The following is a 15,899-nucleotide window of genomic DNA, read 5'->3' as shown; positions in this document are numbered from 1 at the left end:
TCACAGTGTTCCATTTTAGCCCACTTTGTATTTGAGTTTGACACCCCATGCTTTATAATTGTTTGAGCTTTAAAGAGACACTTAAAGAGGAACTCCAGTGAAAATAATTTAATATAAAAAGGTGCTTAATTTTTACAATAATTATGTATACATGATTTAGTCAGAGTTTGCTCATTGTAAAATCTTTCCTCTCCCAGATTCACATTCTGACATGTATTACATGGTGACATTGTTACTGTGGGCAGATTATGTAGCTGTTCTGGCTTTAACAGACAGCTATAAACAGCCATTTCCTGTGTGTGTCATTGTTACATTGTGGCAGTTTGCCCAGAGTACCGTACGGTACCAGAGCCTCTTGTGGGAGGGGTTTCAGCACAAAATCAGTCATACAGCGCCCCCTGATGGTCTGTTTGTGAAAATCATTATATTTTTCATGTAAAAGTGGGTATCAGCTACTGATTGGGATAAAGTTCAATTCTTGGTCGGAGTTTCTCTTTAAGCCAGAAAAAAATGAGTTTTACTCACCTGGGGCTTCTACCAGCCCCCTGCAGCAGTCCTGTGCCCTCGCAGCCACTCACTAATCCTCTGGTCCCCCGCTGCCAGCTAGTTTCGTTTTTGCCGACAGGCCCGTCAGGACTTGCCACGCGTAGCTTTTTCCGCATTCCCGACTGTAATTAGCGCTATTGCGGGCCGCAACGCGTACAAAAAATATGCGTTGCCGCATATCTATGCGTGTGTAATGCGGCAACGCGTAATTTTGTACGCGTTGCGGCACGCAATAGCACTAATTACTGTCGGGAATGCGGAAAAAGCTACGCGTGGCCAGTACTGACGGGCCTGTCGGCAAAAATGAAACTAGCTGGCAGCGGGGGAACAGAGGATTAGTGAGTGGCTGCGAGGGCACAGGATTGCTGCAGGGGCTTGGTAGAAGCCCGAGGTGAGTAAAACTTTTCTGGTTTAAGGTTCACTTTAAGCATGGACTAAATTAGTAAGCAAGTTCCAGATTTCAACTCTTTAATGCCCTAGATAAGCTTACTTGAGCCACTTTTCCTTCTACATGCAGCCCGCCATTATTCCATGTGCAACCTCTATGCACAGCTGCCATTCTTACATGTACAGTAGCCCCTCTGTTCCATATGCAGCCATGCTATTCTCTTCTATCTGTAGCCCTCAACTGCAGCCTGGTCTTCCACAGGCAACAAGTCCCCCTCTTCCAATTCCAACATTGATTGTCCCTTTGAACAGTGGTAACTCTTGGCCATGGTCTATGTAGGCGTTTTATTAATGCAGCCCTGTGTATTGACATTTTTATTTAGAGTATAACAATAAATTATTTTTTATTGCAGGGCGATATTCTCCTATAGCACACAGGACAAGATCCAGGACATCTGTGCTTGGCAGACCTGATTTCCAGGAGCTGCCTAAAAGATCCAGGAGACGCCAGAACTCCAGCCGGAGGGACAGAAGCCGTTCTCCTATTGATCGGGAGAATGCCCAGAGTCCCCCAGCTACTACCCCACCGAGGGAGGAACCACCACACTGCAGCATCTGTCTGGATGATCTTCCAGAGGGAGAGGGAAGTACCAGCCTACCCTGCTCCCACCAGTTTCACCAAGGCTGCATCAGTCGGTGGCTTGAGGACCATCAAACCTGTCCTATGTGCCGTGCAACGGTCCCACATCAGGTAAGTGGAATATGTTTCAAAGCTTTTTCCCACACACAACCTCTTAAGGACACATATGCAGGCCAGAGGTGTAAATGAGAACTGTAGCATCTATGGCAAACACTGCGCCCCAACCACCCCTCCCTTCCCAGTCAGCACCCGCTTTTCCACTAAATGAAGCATCCTTTCTCATGTACATTTGTTATAGTTGCCTGTTTTTTTGGTTTGGGATATTGCCTTAACCTGCTGGGCGGTCTGGACGAGCTCAGCTCGTCCAGTACCGCCGGAGCCTGCCGCTCAGGCCCTGCTGGGCCGATTTGGCTCAAATAAAAAGCAGCACACGCAGCCGGCACTTTGCCAGCCGCGTGTGCTGCCTGATCGCCGCCGCTCTGCGGCGATCCGCCGCGAGCAGCGGCGAAAGAGGGTCCCCCCAGCCGCCTGAGCCCAGCGTAGCCGGAACAAAAAGTTCCGGCCAGCGCTAAGGGCTGGATCGGAGGCGGCTGACGTCAGGACGTCGGCTGACGTCGATGACGTCACTCCGCTCGTCGCTATGGCGACGATGTAAGCAAAACAAGGAAGGCCGCTCATTGCGGCCTTCCTTGTTTATTCTGGGCGCCGGAGGCGATCGGAAGAACGCCTCCGGAGCGCCCTCTAGTGGGCTTTCATGCAGCCAACTTTCAGTTGGCTGCATGAAATAGTTTTTTTTTTATTAAAAAAAAACCCTCCCGCAGCCTGCCTGGCGATCTTAATAGAACGCCAGGCAGGTTAAGTTAATTTTTTGGAACTATCTCTCTTCTTATTTCCTCTCTGTGGCTCTATTTTAACACTAACCTCTCACTCTGGTGTTAACCTTTCCCTCTTGACTTCTAACAGTAACCTTCCTCATCTCCATTACAGCTAATTAGTTTGAAAACCCCCTAAAGACCAGGCCATTTGTGTGTAAATTGGCCACTGCAGCTTTAAGGCCAAGCTGCAGGGCCGCACAACACAGCACACAAGTGATCCCCCGATCCTTTTCTCCCCACCAACAGAGCTCTCTGTTGGGAGGGTTCTGATGGCCCCCCAGGTGTTTTTTTTTTTTTTTTTTAATAAATGTTTATTTCTTTATTTTATCAATATTTTTTTTACAATTTTTACTATTTTTTTTTCATCATCCCCCCTCCCTCCCCCCGCCAGCCAATCAGCGTAATCGGCTGTCATAGGCTTCAGCCCATGACAACTGATCACCTCCATAGCAACAGAGATCGCAGCGCTGTACTTACTCAAAAGACGGCGGTTTTGCCGTCTAACAGTCTCCCGAGCGGCGATCCGCCCCTCAAGCAGGAGATGGGCGCGCAGGCTGCAGTAGCTGGCCCCAGGACTTGACGCAAATTGGCGTTAGGCGGTCCTGGGGTTCCCGCCAAGGCCACGCCCATTGTCGTAGGGCGGTCTTTAGGTAGTTAAAAGGGTGTTAAAGGAAACCTTAACTGAGAGGGAAATGGATGTTTACTTTAAAACAATACCAGTTGCTTGGCAGTCCTGCTGATCTCTTTGGCTGCAGTAGTGGCTGACTCACACACCGGAAACAAGCATGCAGCTAGTCCAGTCAGACTTCAGTCAGAGCACCTGATCTGCATGCTTGTTGAGTGGCTGTGGCTAAAAGTATTAGAGACACAGGATCAGCAGGAGAGCAAGGCAACTGGTATTATTTTAAAAGGAAAAATCCATATACTTCTCAGTTTAGGCTCCCTTTAAGGCAAGTTGGAATATCTCAGTCCAACAAGAAATGTGAGACCTTCATTCAATACTGCTGGAGAGGCAGTTTAACTTTAATCTGTAAGCCACAATACTGTTTTGTGTTGTCTGTAGATACCAGAATTAAAGGGGAACTGAAGTAAGAGGTATACGGAGGCTGCCATATTTATTTCCTTTTAAACAATACCAGTTGCCTGGCAGCCCTGTTGGTCTATTTCTCTGCAGTAGTATCTGAATAACACCAGAAACAAGCATGCAGCTAGTCTTGTCAGATCTGACTTTAAAGTCTGAAACACCTGATCTGCTGCATGCTTGTTCAGGGGCTATGACTAATAGTATTAGAGGCAGAGGATCAGCAGGGCTGCCAGGCAACTGGTATTGATTAAAAGGAAATAAAGGAAATAAATATGGCAGCCTCCGTATACCTCTTACTTCAGTTCCCCTTTAAGCAGCTGGGTTACCCAAATCCCAGAGTTTAATATGCCCCTGGATACATAAATTGAGAAGCCATGGATATCGGAAGTAGCCATGAGCCTAACAATTAAAAAGTCACAAGATTCCTGATAAAAGAATCAAGTAGTCACATGCCTCCAGATAATTCATAAAGTAGTCACATGCCTCCAGATAATTCATCAAGTAGTCACATGCCTCCAGATAATTCATAAAGTAGTCACATGCCTCCACATAATTCATCAAGTAGTCACATGCCTCCAGATAATTCATCAAGTAGTCACCTGCCTCCACATAATTCATCAAGTAGTCACATGCCTCCAGATAATTCATCAAGTAGTCACATGCCTCCACATAATTCATCAAGTAGTCACATGCCTCCAGATAATTCATCAAGTAGTCACATGCCTCCACATAATTCATCAAGTAGTCACGTGCCTCCAGATAATTCATAAAGTAGTCTCATGCCTCCAGATAATTCATCAAGTAGTCACATGCCTCCAAATAATTCATAAAGTAGTCACATGCCTCCACATAATTCATAAAGTAGTCACATGCCTCCACATACTTCATAAAGTAGTCACATGCCTCCAGATAATTCATGAAGTAGTCACATGCCTCCACATAATTCATGAAGTAGTCACATGCCTCCACATAATTCATCAAGTAGTCACATGCCTCCACATACTTCATAAAGTAGTCACATGCCTCCAGATAATTCATCAAGTAGTCACATGCCTCCAGATAATTCATCAAGTAGTCACATGCCTCCACATAATTCATCAAGTAGTCACATGCCTCCACATAATTCATGAAGTAGTCACATGCCTCCACATAATTCATAAAGTAGTCACATGCCTCCACATACTTCATAAAGTAGTCACATGCCTCCAGATAATTCATCAAGTAGTCACATGCCTCCAGATAATTCATCAAGTAGTCACATGCCTCCACATAATTCATCAAGTAGTCACATGCCTCCACATAATTCATCAAGTAGTCACATGCCTCCAGATAATTCATCAAGTAGTCACATGCCTCCAGATAATTCATCAAGTAGTCAAATGCCTCCAGATAATTCATCAAGTAGTCACATGCCTTCAGATAATTCATCAAGTAGTCACATGCCTCCAGATAATTCATCAAGTAGTCACATGCCTCCAGATAAAATAATTGAGTAGTCACACACCTCCAAATAAAATAATCAAGAAGCCAGGTGCCTCATGGTAAACAAATTAAATACATATACATAAATTAAGTAGCTATGCTCCACAGATAAAATTAATCTGATCTGAGTGACGAGGACGCACAAGGGCAGGCATAGCGCTCATGGTGCTTTGGTACCCATGGCATGAGCCATTCCTGCTCCCCTCTAGATATGCCAGTGCAATATGCTGCATGTATTGTAATGAAGTATGGTGAGAAACCTTTGAATGCTTGCAGTATTGTAGGAAATATGATGTAAAGCAGAGAAACTGTTCCAACACATAACAGTTCCATGCTGCCTACACTTGCATTACAAGAAACAGTAGCATTCAGGACATTGGTGTAGTGTGAATGTGCCTTACTAATGTTCCTTATTAGCAACTGTTAGGCCTTTTGCACACTGCAAGCGATTCCAATTCAGATTCCGCTTTTTAATCAGCTTTTACATCCGATTCAGATTCCGATTTGCAGTTTGCTCCCTGCACACTGCAAATCGGAATCTGAATCGGATGTAAAAACTGATTAAAAAGCGGAATCTGAAACTGAATCACTTGCAGTGTGCAAGAGGCCTCAGATTGCAATTTCCATATTAAAGGACTACTATTTGAAAATCGTAACATTTAAAATGCATGTAAACACATTCAAATAAGAAGTAGTACATTTCTTCCAGAGTAAAATGAGCCATAAATTACTTTTATACTATGTTACTGTCACTTACAGTAGGTAGTAAAAATCTGACAGAACCGACAGATTTTGGACTACCCCATCTCCTCATAGGAGAAAAGGATGGGATGAAAAGGATTTATTCAAAGATGCTAGCCAGCTTCCCTGCTCAAGTCACAGTTTTTTGGCCGTTGGACGGAGCAACTGCCTTTTCGCTACATGCTTTTGAAAATAAAGAAACCCATGAGAATCCCCCATGAGGAGATGATCTACTCCAAAACCTGTTGGTTCTGTCAAATTTCTACTACCTACTGTAAGTGACAGCAACATAGGAGAACAGTCATTTATGGCTCATTGTACTCTGGAAGAAATGTACTTCTTATTTTAATGTGTTTACATGCATTTTAAGTTTTACAGTTTTCGCGATAGTGGTTCTTTGATGACTAATCTTTATTATTGAGATAAGCAATGTTTTTCTTTTACAGACACTAAATATCATATCTTTCTCCACAGGCTGGCTATAGACAAAGACGGGAGATCACTTATACTGAGGAAGGACTTGGAGAAGTGACCGTCACTACAACTGAAGAGGGACGTACAGAAATACGTATTAATGGTGTTTTATTAACACAGTGGAATCTGTAAAAGCCCTTTTCATACAGAAGCCTTATGCTAGTTTAATTTATGACGTTCAATTAAATTATTTTACAATGAAAATCGGTGATGCACAGATTTGGTTATTGTTTCTGTGGCTTTTAGTGGTCAACAGTGTACAGAGTGGTTGTAGTACAGTTACATTAGTGAGGTGCAGTAGAGGTTACACTGTCCATTTTATTACATCTCGCACAGCTGTTTGTATGTTAGCTAGCAGCTAATGTTTTACTTAAAGGAACACTATCGATTAACATGTTTTTTTTTACATGGGATTGCGTGAGTTCCTGAAGGGCTGCTAAATAATGATGTATACATTTCACTTGCTTATCTCTATTGTTTACTGTATCAAATTCCTTTCACTCTTCACTGACAGCAAGTCTGGCCAAATCTGATGGCCCAGTGAACCATGAGGGGAGGGGGATTCCCTCACACTACATCGGTTACCCCTGTGTGTAAGAAAGCTCTTAGTAGCTGAACTGCAGCTGCTTCTGTCTGCATGGAACGCAGTGGAAATATATCTTGTTATAAACATGTATAATTGTGTATGAAACCTGACACCACAGCTTTTCATGCTTTTTTTTGCTTTCAGAGAACAATACTGTAGTCTGCTATGCAAAGAACAGCACTGGCTGTTGACGCAGACACCCCTTTTGAGAATGTTGCGTTTCAATCCTACACGCAATGAACTAAAGCTTTTGCCTCTGATATGTAACATGAAAAGTAGGAAAATGTTTATAGAGCTACTTAGACATTATTTGTATATTGTCATTTAAGAACACTTGGGCATTGATAGTGTACCTTTAAGGAGAGGGGTCTTTGTTGTTTAAAAGACCACTGTCGCAAATTAGGTTTTTTGTTTTGAGGAGACCTGTTTATTGCAAGCACATATAGTGCATAAGTAACCAGCATTGTTTTTTTTATAAATGTGCCACAAAAATGAAATATACTTACAGCTTGTTTCCGCTAGCTGTACTGGTGACGGCGACGGAATGCTGTAATGATTTGTAGGGGAGTGTCTCACACAACTGATTTTTATCCCTTAAACCACCACCACCCACCACCCCGTCTACATGGTTTGTTCCTGTGAGCGGTGAATCTACGCTCGCTCAGGTACACAGCGACAGCACCTCTCACGTTGATGTCACTGCTAATCACAGAGCACATATGCAGAGGCTTTAACCTCCCTGGTGGTAACCCGGAGTCAGGCTCAGGGCAGTGAACTGCAGCTCAGAGCAGGAACCCCAAACCTGACTCATAGTAGCCATCGAGAGCTCTATGCATAGTGCAACACGCAGCGGGGCTTTTCAACCCACCTCCCCCGGGATCCAGACACCTGTAGCCATTCTCCTTCCTGTCCTTGGAGGCTCTGCATCCCTCTGGTGAGATTGCCATTTGTCGTCATGACAACAGACGGTCAGCAATCTCCTTACAGGGTTACAGTGCCACCCGGAGGACAGCGGTAAAATTGCAGTACTGGATCCCAGGAAGGCGAGTAAATGATTGGCTGATGCAGATCTCCATGCAGTATGATTATTTCCGGAGTTTAGGGTCTGATAGTGTGCAATAAAATTGCACCGCTTTTGGACCCTGAAATTCGGAAATAATCATACTGACAGAAAGCTTATATCATACCTGAAGTGACATGTGACATGTGAGGAGATAACCATGTGTATGTGAAATCCCAATCCTACTTAAAACAAGCTTATGGTCTCTTTTGAATTTTTTTGTTGCAATGTATATAAAAACAGTGCTTTATTTCTGCAGTTAGGGAAGTAAGATGGCAGCCACAGCTCTTCTGAAAACTAATAAGAGATCATAAAACATTTATGTTACTGTGAAAACACTTAGGGCCCTTTCACAATTCTCACAGTCTGTCACTGTGTACAAAAAGCGCCACATCCCGTTGCAGTGGTAGTACTATAGGGCTATCACATTGAACACAGTGCTTAAAGGACAACTATCAAAGTCTCCTAACATTCTAAATGCTACATATAATTCCAGTAATTACTAGCAAATAGCAATACAACAGCTTTTTTTATCTTTTCATGTTTTATGTGAAGAAAATATGACATTTACAGAGAACAGTTTTCACTGTGGGCATTACTATGGAGGACTGTGTCCAGCACATCCAGCATACAGAAAAAAAAAATCTTCACTAGCTCTAATACTGTGAGTAAAATGTGTTCAAAATAATAGAAAGCAGAAATATAGCTTCAAATGTGTGTAAATAACATCAGCTGCAGCTCTGTGGGCCTGATCCTCTCTCTGCCTCACAGTCTAAAGTAAACAGTTTACAGCCAGGTTGATCTCATTCTGAATTGGGGGAGGGGGAGACACATCCAAGTAAGGAAAAAATACAGGTCCTTTTTTTCAGATACTTATCTGTATCTAAAAATCCCTCAGCTGTTCTCATGTGATCTGTGAAAAAGCAGTGTGTGTGTAAGCAGGGCAGTAACTAATAAATAATTCCTCTGTGAATAGTGAGAAGTGGAACCTAGCTATATGCTATGGCTCTAGCCTCTAGCATCCATGCAGACACAAATTGATACAAACAGTTTGGTAAACAAGGCATTTTTTTCACACAGGCTGTGATGAGAGACTTCTGAAAAGCTTTCTAGTGTTGCTGGCAAAAAGCTCTATGTGGGGTTTACAGAAGAACATTTTCCTTGTAGTTGTTCTTTAAAGTCCCGTCGTGACAATGCAAGAGTAACTGTGCATGGTGTGCGTTTCAGCCAGAAGTGAGGCATACTTTCATTGTAAAGTATGCCTCACTGTATGGTCCCCTTACACCACAGGTGTCGAACTCCAGATCCATGCCAGTGTTTAGGAATGACTGTAAAAGAGAAGAATGTGTACTACCTGATGGACCACACCTTTCTTGATTCAGACCCATCAATTATTTTGAGCTGTGTCAAAAATGTGTGAGGACCTTGGCCCTTGTAGGACCGGTTTGCCATCCCTGCCTTACACAGAGAAGAGGATCTCTGTCTCCACTGAGTCTTTTAATTTTAAGGATTTGTGTACAAATATAGTGTTGCAAAACAGTAGTGTAACATTTAAGTCATTAGAAATTCCTCATAAAAGTCCCATGGATATGTCCTTAAATCGAACCCGAACTCTTGCACAGTCTTTATTCCACATCAAGTTGCAGAAAAACTTCACTGCTCTATGTTCTGTGTTTGTTTAGATCAAAGTTCTCATCAGTAGCTGTGAAGAGACTAAATGAGCCCTGCCAGGAGCAAAAGCTGAGGCTTAATGCTTTCTGTGGTCCGTGGAAAGTGAATTCAAGTGGAAACTTCATTATATATAATTTTTTAGGATTTCCATAAATTGTAATAAGGATTTTTTTCAATAAACACTCTCATGCTGTGGCTAATTTTTTTTTGAGCAGAGAGGAAGTTCTAAGTTTAGTTTCACTTGATTAAACACCTTGGACCCTGTTTGTCAGAATCTTTACCATGTATAACATTGACCTGCAAATTATTGTTACTTAATCTTAAAGAGCAATTCCAGTGAAAATAATGTAATAAAAAGTGCTTAATTTTTACAATAAGTCTGTATAAATGATTTAGTGAGTTTTTTTCCCATTGTAAAATCTTTCCTCTCTTTGATTTACATACTGACATTTACCACATGGTGACATTTTTACTGCTGGCAGGTGATGTCAGTGGAAGGAGATGCTGCTTGCTTTTTTGGCAGTTGGACCCAGCTGTAAACAGCTGTTATTTCCCACAATACAATGAGGTTCACAGACAGGAAAGTGACAGGACCATGGTCCTGACATCCCACTGTGGGAGGGGTTTCACCACAATATCAGCCATACAGAGCCCCCTGATGATCTATTTGTGAAAAGGAAAAGATTTCTCATGGGAAAGCAGGTATCAGCTACTGAATGGGATGAAGTTAAATTCTTGGTCAAGGTTTCTCTTTAACTGCTTCTCCACCACTGCTATCTATGCCCCTTAAGGCGTCTCTTGCACACCAGGGGCGTAGATAGGTGTATTTGTTTATTTACCCATCTGCTTGAAATCACACACGTCTTTCCGTGAATGAAAGCGGGCTTTATACTTCCTCTGTTCTGTTTACTGTACACAGAAAAAAGTGTGGCAACATATTGTGGCCAACAAGTAAAAATACACCCATATACATCATTGTATAAAAATAATTTAAAAAAATAGTTTTTAACCCCTTTCACTTCAACTACATAGTTACCAAAACAAAACATTTGCAAACAAATTGACATGATTGAAAATAAAGCATAAATTGTTAACTTAATGACTTTTTAATATGTATGTCATGAGGGTATATTACTGTTATTTTTGCAAATAAGAGCTATATTCATATAATATAAAATACAAACACTAAACAGAAAAAATAAACCTTAATTTCTTAATAAAATTGTATTGTTATGTTGTAATAACCAGGGCAAATGGGCATTATATTTTAAAATTATACTGGTTGACTACTAAGAAACAATTACTTTTTTCAATTTGTTTCTGCTTATTCTCTTTAAAATGCATACAAAATAAAATAATTCTTAGAAAAAAGTACCATCTACAGAAAGCCTAATTTGTGGCAACCCCCCCCCCCCCCCCCAAAAAAAAATATGTATATATACTGTAGATCATTTCAGTGTTATAAGTAGCGATAAAGTTATTGGCAAATGAATGGGAGGAGCTTGATGTGAAAATTGCTCTTGTTTTGAAGGGGAAAGAAAACTGTGGTTGGGAAGTGGTTAACAGCAGAGTTTCACTTTAAAAGCCATTTTATACCTGTGGTAATTCACGCCCATGTCACTGCTAACAAGAAATTGAAATTAAAAGATGATTTGCTAATTTTTCTCTTTCCTGACCTCTTACTTCCAGTATTGTCAGCTGAGATTTAAAACTCACTCTTGTATGAGATATTCAGTTATTTAAATCTTGTAGCACAGCCTAATAGTTGTATTACATAAAACAATCGATACTGAATGATGGAACATGAGGATGCTTCTAGGCAATACCATTTCATTACAAAGACTCTTTTCAAAAGCATTAGAACAGCATTTGGCTACCACTTCCTGCAGTTAAGCTGAGTAGTTTATCCTGTTTTCCTTCTGATCTGCACTTGTACTTTACCATGCATTTAATTGTTTATTGATTTCACCTTTTAACCCAATCCTGCAGGGGTTGCTTTCAGCTCTATGATGCATCTGCCGCACTTTCTCTGCTATTACTAAGCAAATGAGGATGCGTTTGTTTACTAGACACCCTCTACACACACTCTAAGAACTTCAGAACACAGTTGACCTGGTCAAGACTTTCGGTTTCATCTTGGTTTTGGATTGCAATACACAGTGGCACTCTATATTGTACACATTGCCTTATTCAAGGGTGTAACTATAAATCCTGGGGCCCCTCAGAAAAACTTAGATAAGACCCCCTATGTTCACAACCCTTTCCTTACCTCGCCTTGGGGAACCTCACAGACTGGGACCACGTCTTCCAACAGTCAAAGAACAAGTATGGACATCATGATCTTCACACCCATAACAAGTATAGCCACAAAACACCTTATCTGAAGGATGGACCCCTTTTTTAGAGGGAGTGAGGTAGTAGTTGGGGCCTGCTACCCTGTAGTTTTGCCCCTGGCCTTATTTGCTGAATGTGGTGTAACTATAATTCATAAGCCCTCCCAGGAAAACTTTAATGGGGCCTCCCAATGTTCAAAACCCTTACCTTGCCTCCCCTTGGTGCCCATAATGGCCTTGAGGCTCATCATGCAGGGGTCATAAATCAAGTGTGGCCATCATGATCTTCCCACCCACAACAACTGTGGACACAAAACCACCAGATCTGAAGTATAATCCCCGGTATCAGGGGAAGGAAAGGTTAGTAGTTGGGGTCTCCCACAGCTCTGGGTCCCTCCTGCAATTGCGCTCCTAGTTACTCTCTTGGTTTCATTTCAACATTCAAATAATAGAATTTTATTTGGGGGGAAAATATGGCTGGGTTTAGGGCAACAGAACACTGCACTACAAACAAAGCTGGTGCTCCCATGAGGCCACCTGAATAATTTGGTTCAGGATCTAGGTGGTGAGCGGTGGCGGTTAGCGGTTACTATGATCTAAATAGCAGAGCAGCTGCAGCAGAAGCACATATACCTAGTCCAGCACCGGGTCCTTTCCTCGTCTTCACTAGTGTTGGGCGAACACCTAGATGTTCGGGTTCGCGAACGTTCGCCGAACATCGCCGCGATGTTCAGGTGTTCGCGCCGAACTCCGAACATAATGGAAGTCAATGGGGATCCGAACTTTCGTGCTTTGTAAAGCTTCCTTACATGCTACATACCCCAAATTTGCAGGGTATGTGCACCTTGGGAGTGGGTACAAGAGGAAAAAAAATATTTGAAAAAGAGCTTATAGTTTTTGAGAAAATTGATTGTAAAGTTTCAAAGGAAAAACTGTCTTTTAAATGTGGAAAATGTCATGTTTCTTTGCACAGGTAACATGCTTTTTGTCGCCATGCAGTCATAAATGTAATACAGAGAAGAGGTTCCAGGAAAAGGTAACGCTAACCCAGCACAAGCAGCAGCACACGTGATGGAACAGGAGGAGGCGCAGGAGGAGAAGGCCACGCTTTTTGAGACACAACATCCCAGGCCTTGCATGAGGACAAATAGCGTGCGGATATAGCAATGCTTTTTGCCGCCATGCAGTCATAAATGTAATAAAGATGAGAGGTTCAATAAACAGGGACCGGCAACGCTAACCCATCACAGATGGTCATTGTTCATGTTACTTGGTTGGGGTCCAGGAGTGTTGCATAGTCGTTTCCAATCCAGGATTGATTCATTTTAATTTGAGTCAGACGGTCTGCATTTTCTGTGGAGAGGCGGATAAGCCGATCTGTGACGATGCCTCCGGCAGCACTGAAACAGCGTTCCGACATAACGCTGGCTGCCGGGCAAGCCAGCACCTCTATTGCGTACATTGCCAGTTCGTGCCAGGTGTCTAGCTTCGATACCCAATAGTTGAAGGGTGCAGATGGATTGTTCAACACAGCTACGCCATCTGACATGTAGTCCTTGACCATCTTCTCCAGGCGATCGGTGTTGGAGGTGGATCTGCACGCTTGCTGTTCTGTGGGCTGCTGCTGCATGGGTGTCAGAAAATTTTCCCACTCCAAGGACACTGCCGATACCATTCCCTTTTGGGCACTAGCTGCGGCTTGTGTTGTTTGCTGCCCTCCTGGTCGTCCTGGGTTTGCGGAAGTCAGTCTGTCGGCGTACAACTGGCTAGAGGAGGGGGAGGATGTCAATCTCCTCTCTAAAGTCTCCACAAGGGCCTGCTGGTATTCTTCCATTTTGACCTGTCTGACTCTTTCTTCAAGCAGTTTTGGAACATTGTGTTTGTACCGTGGATCCAGAAGGGTATAAACCCAGTAATTGGTGTTGTCCAGAATGCGCACAATGCGTGGGTCGCGTTCAATGCAGTCTAGCATGAATTGAGCCATGTGTGCCAGAGTCCTGCCAGAATCCTCATCATCCTCTTGTGAGCGTTGTGATAGTTGTTGTGATGCATCATAGTCGTCACCTTCTTCCTGCTCTGCTTCTGCTGACCATTCGCGCTGAATTGTGGAAGTCCAACGTGCACCGCTCTGGCCCTCGTCTGTGGTGGCAGGAAATTCCTGCTCCAACTCCAGCTGTTCCTCCTCCTCTTCTTCGTCATAGCTGCTGGGGCCAGCGTTTCCTGAGGCGGATGGCCTGATGTTGGTGCCGTCACGCTGATCGTTTTCTCCTTCAGATTCCCCCAGTTGCATCATGACAGCTGTTTCCTTGATTTTCAACATTAACCTCTTCAGTAAACACAGCAGTGGTATGGTAATGCTGACTGAAGAGTTGTCACTGCTCACAAGCAACGTGGATTGCTCAAAATTGGCAGCTGTCCGGATGCGCCTCGGTACTGCGCCGTCATGTACTGGATCACTGCACTCTTCTGCTCGCAAAAGCGGGCTAGCATGTGCAGCGTAGAATTCCAGTGCGTAGGGACATCACACAGCAAGCGATGGTGGGGAGATTGAAGCGCTCCTGCATCTTGGCGAGTGCCCCCGAAGCAGTACTGGAATTTCTACAATGTTTGGCCACTCGTCGCACCTTCAACAGAAGATCGGCCACGCCTGGATATGTCCTCAGGAACCGCTGAACTACTAGGTTCATCACGTGCGCCAGGCAAGGGATGTGTGTCAGCTTAGCCAACCTTAAAGCGCGAATGAGATTACTCCCATTATCACACACAACCATGCCCGGTTTCAGGTCCAGCGGTGCCAGCCACAAATCCGTCTGTTCCTTTATTCCCCTCCAAATTTCCTCCCCTGTGTGCTGCTTATCCCCAAGGCAGATCAGCTTCAGCAACGCTTGCTGATGCATGCCAACAGCTGTGCTGCACTGCTTCCACGATCCTACTGCTGCTGGGTTAGCGTTTCCGGATGAGGTACAGCTTTGAGATGCGTTGGAGGAGAAGGAGTAAGAGAGGTAGGTGCTGCTGTTGTTATCCAGTGGGAGGGACGGCGGTGCAGCTGTTTGCGGCGTGGGCAACACCCGCGCCGTAGCAGGTGAGGAATCGCTGCCAGGCTCCACAAGGTTCACCCAGTGCGTGGTAAGGGAGATGTATCGACCCTGGCCGAACGCACTCGTCCAGGTGTCAGTGGTGAGGTGAACCTTGCAGGCAACGGCATTCTTCAAGCTTCGGGTTATTTTGCTGACCACGTGCTCATGCAACTCAGGCACTGCAGAGCGCGCAAAGTGGTAGCGGCTGGGAACCACATAACGTGGGATGGCCACTGACATCATGCCCTTGAAGCTGTTTGTCTCCACCACTCGATATGGCAGCATTTCGCAGGCCAGAAGCTTGGCTATGCTGGCTGTTACTGCCACGGCCCGGGGGTCATTTGCTGGCAATTTCCTCTTGCGCTCAAACATCTCCGAGACTGAAGGGCTGTTGGTTGTTGTGTTTGATGAACACTGGGAGACCTCAAGAGCACTACTCCGGAAAGTGACAGTGTCAGCGTCGTCTGATGTTTGTGAATCTTGTGAACCACGCAATGGCTGGGCTACTGCTGCTGCTGAGGCGGTCTGGTGGTGAGTCTGGTGACCCCAAGGGAGGCAGTGTTGCTGGTACCCTGTCCTGCCGCGTTTGCCCACAGAGTGGGATGTTTGGATAGCATGTGGCGGCTCATGCTGGTGGTGGAGAGGTTGTTAATACTTTTCCCCCTGCTCAGGCGGGTCTTGCACACCTTGCAAATCGCCATAGTACCATCCTCAGTGCAGTCTTCAAAGAAAGCCCAGACTTTGGAGCACCTGCCTTGCTGGCGATTTCTGTTTGCGCCTCTTTTGCTTCTCACTTGAACTTCCACGCTTGTGGTGCCTGAAATTGCGCGCCGCCTACCTTGTGGCACAAGGCGAACTCGTGCAGCAGTGGGTTCTTCAACAGACTCATCTGTGCTGCTGCTACGACGGCGATGTTCTCGTTCACAAACAAAATCTGGGTCTA

Source organism: Hyperolius riggenbachi, chromosome 5, assembly GCF_040937935.1.
Source record: "Hyperolius riggenbachi isolate aHypRig1 chromosome 5, aHypRig1.pri, whole genome shotgun sequence".
Taxonomy (NCBI): domain Eukaryota; kingdom Metazoa; phylum Chordata; class Amphibia; order Anura; family Hyperoliidae; genus Hyperolius; species Hyperolius riggenbachi.
The sequence above is the reverse complement of the archived record's forward strand: the minus strand, read 5'-3'. Positions refer to the sequence as shown.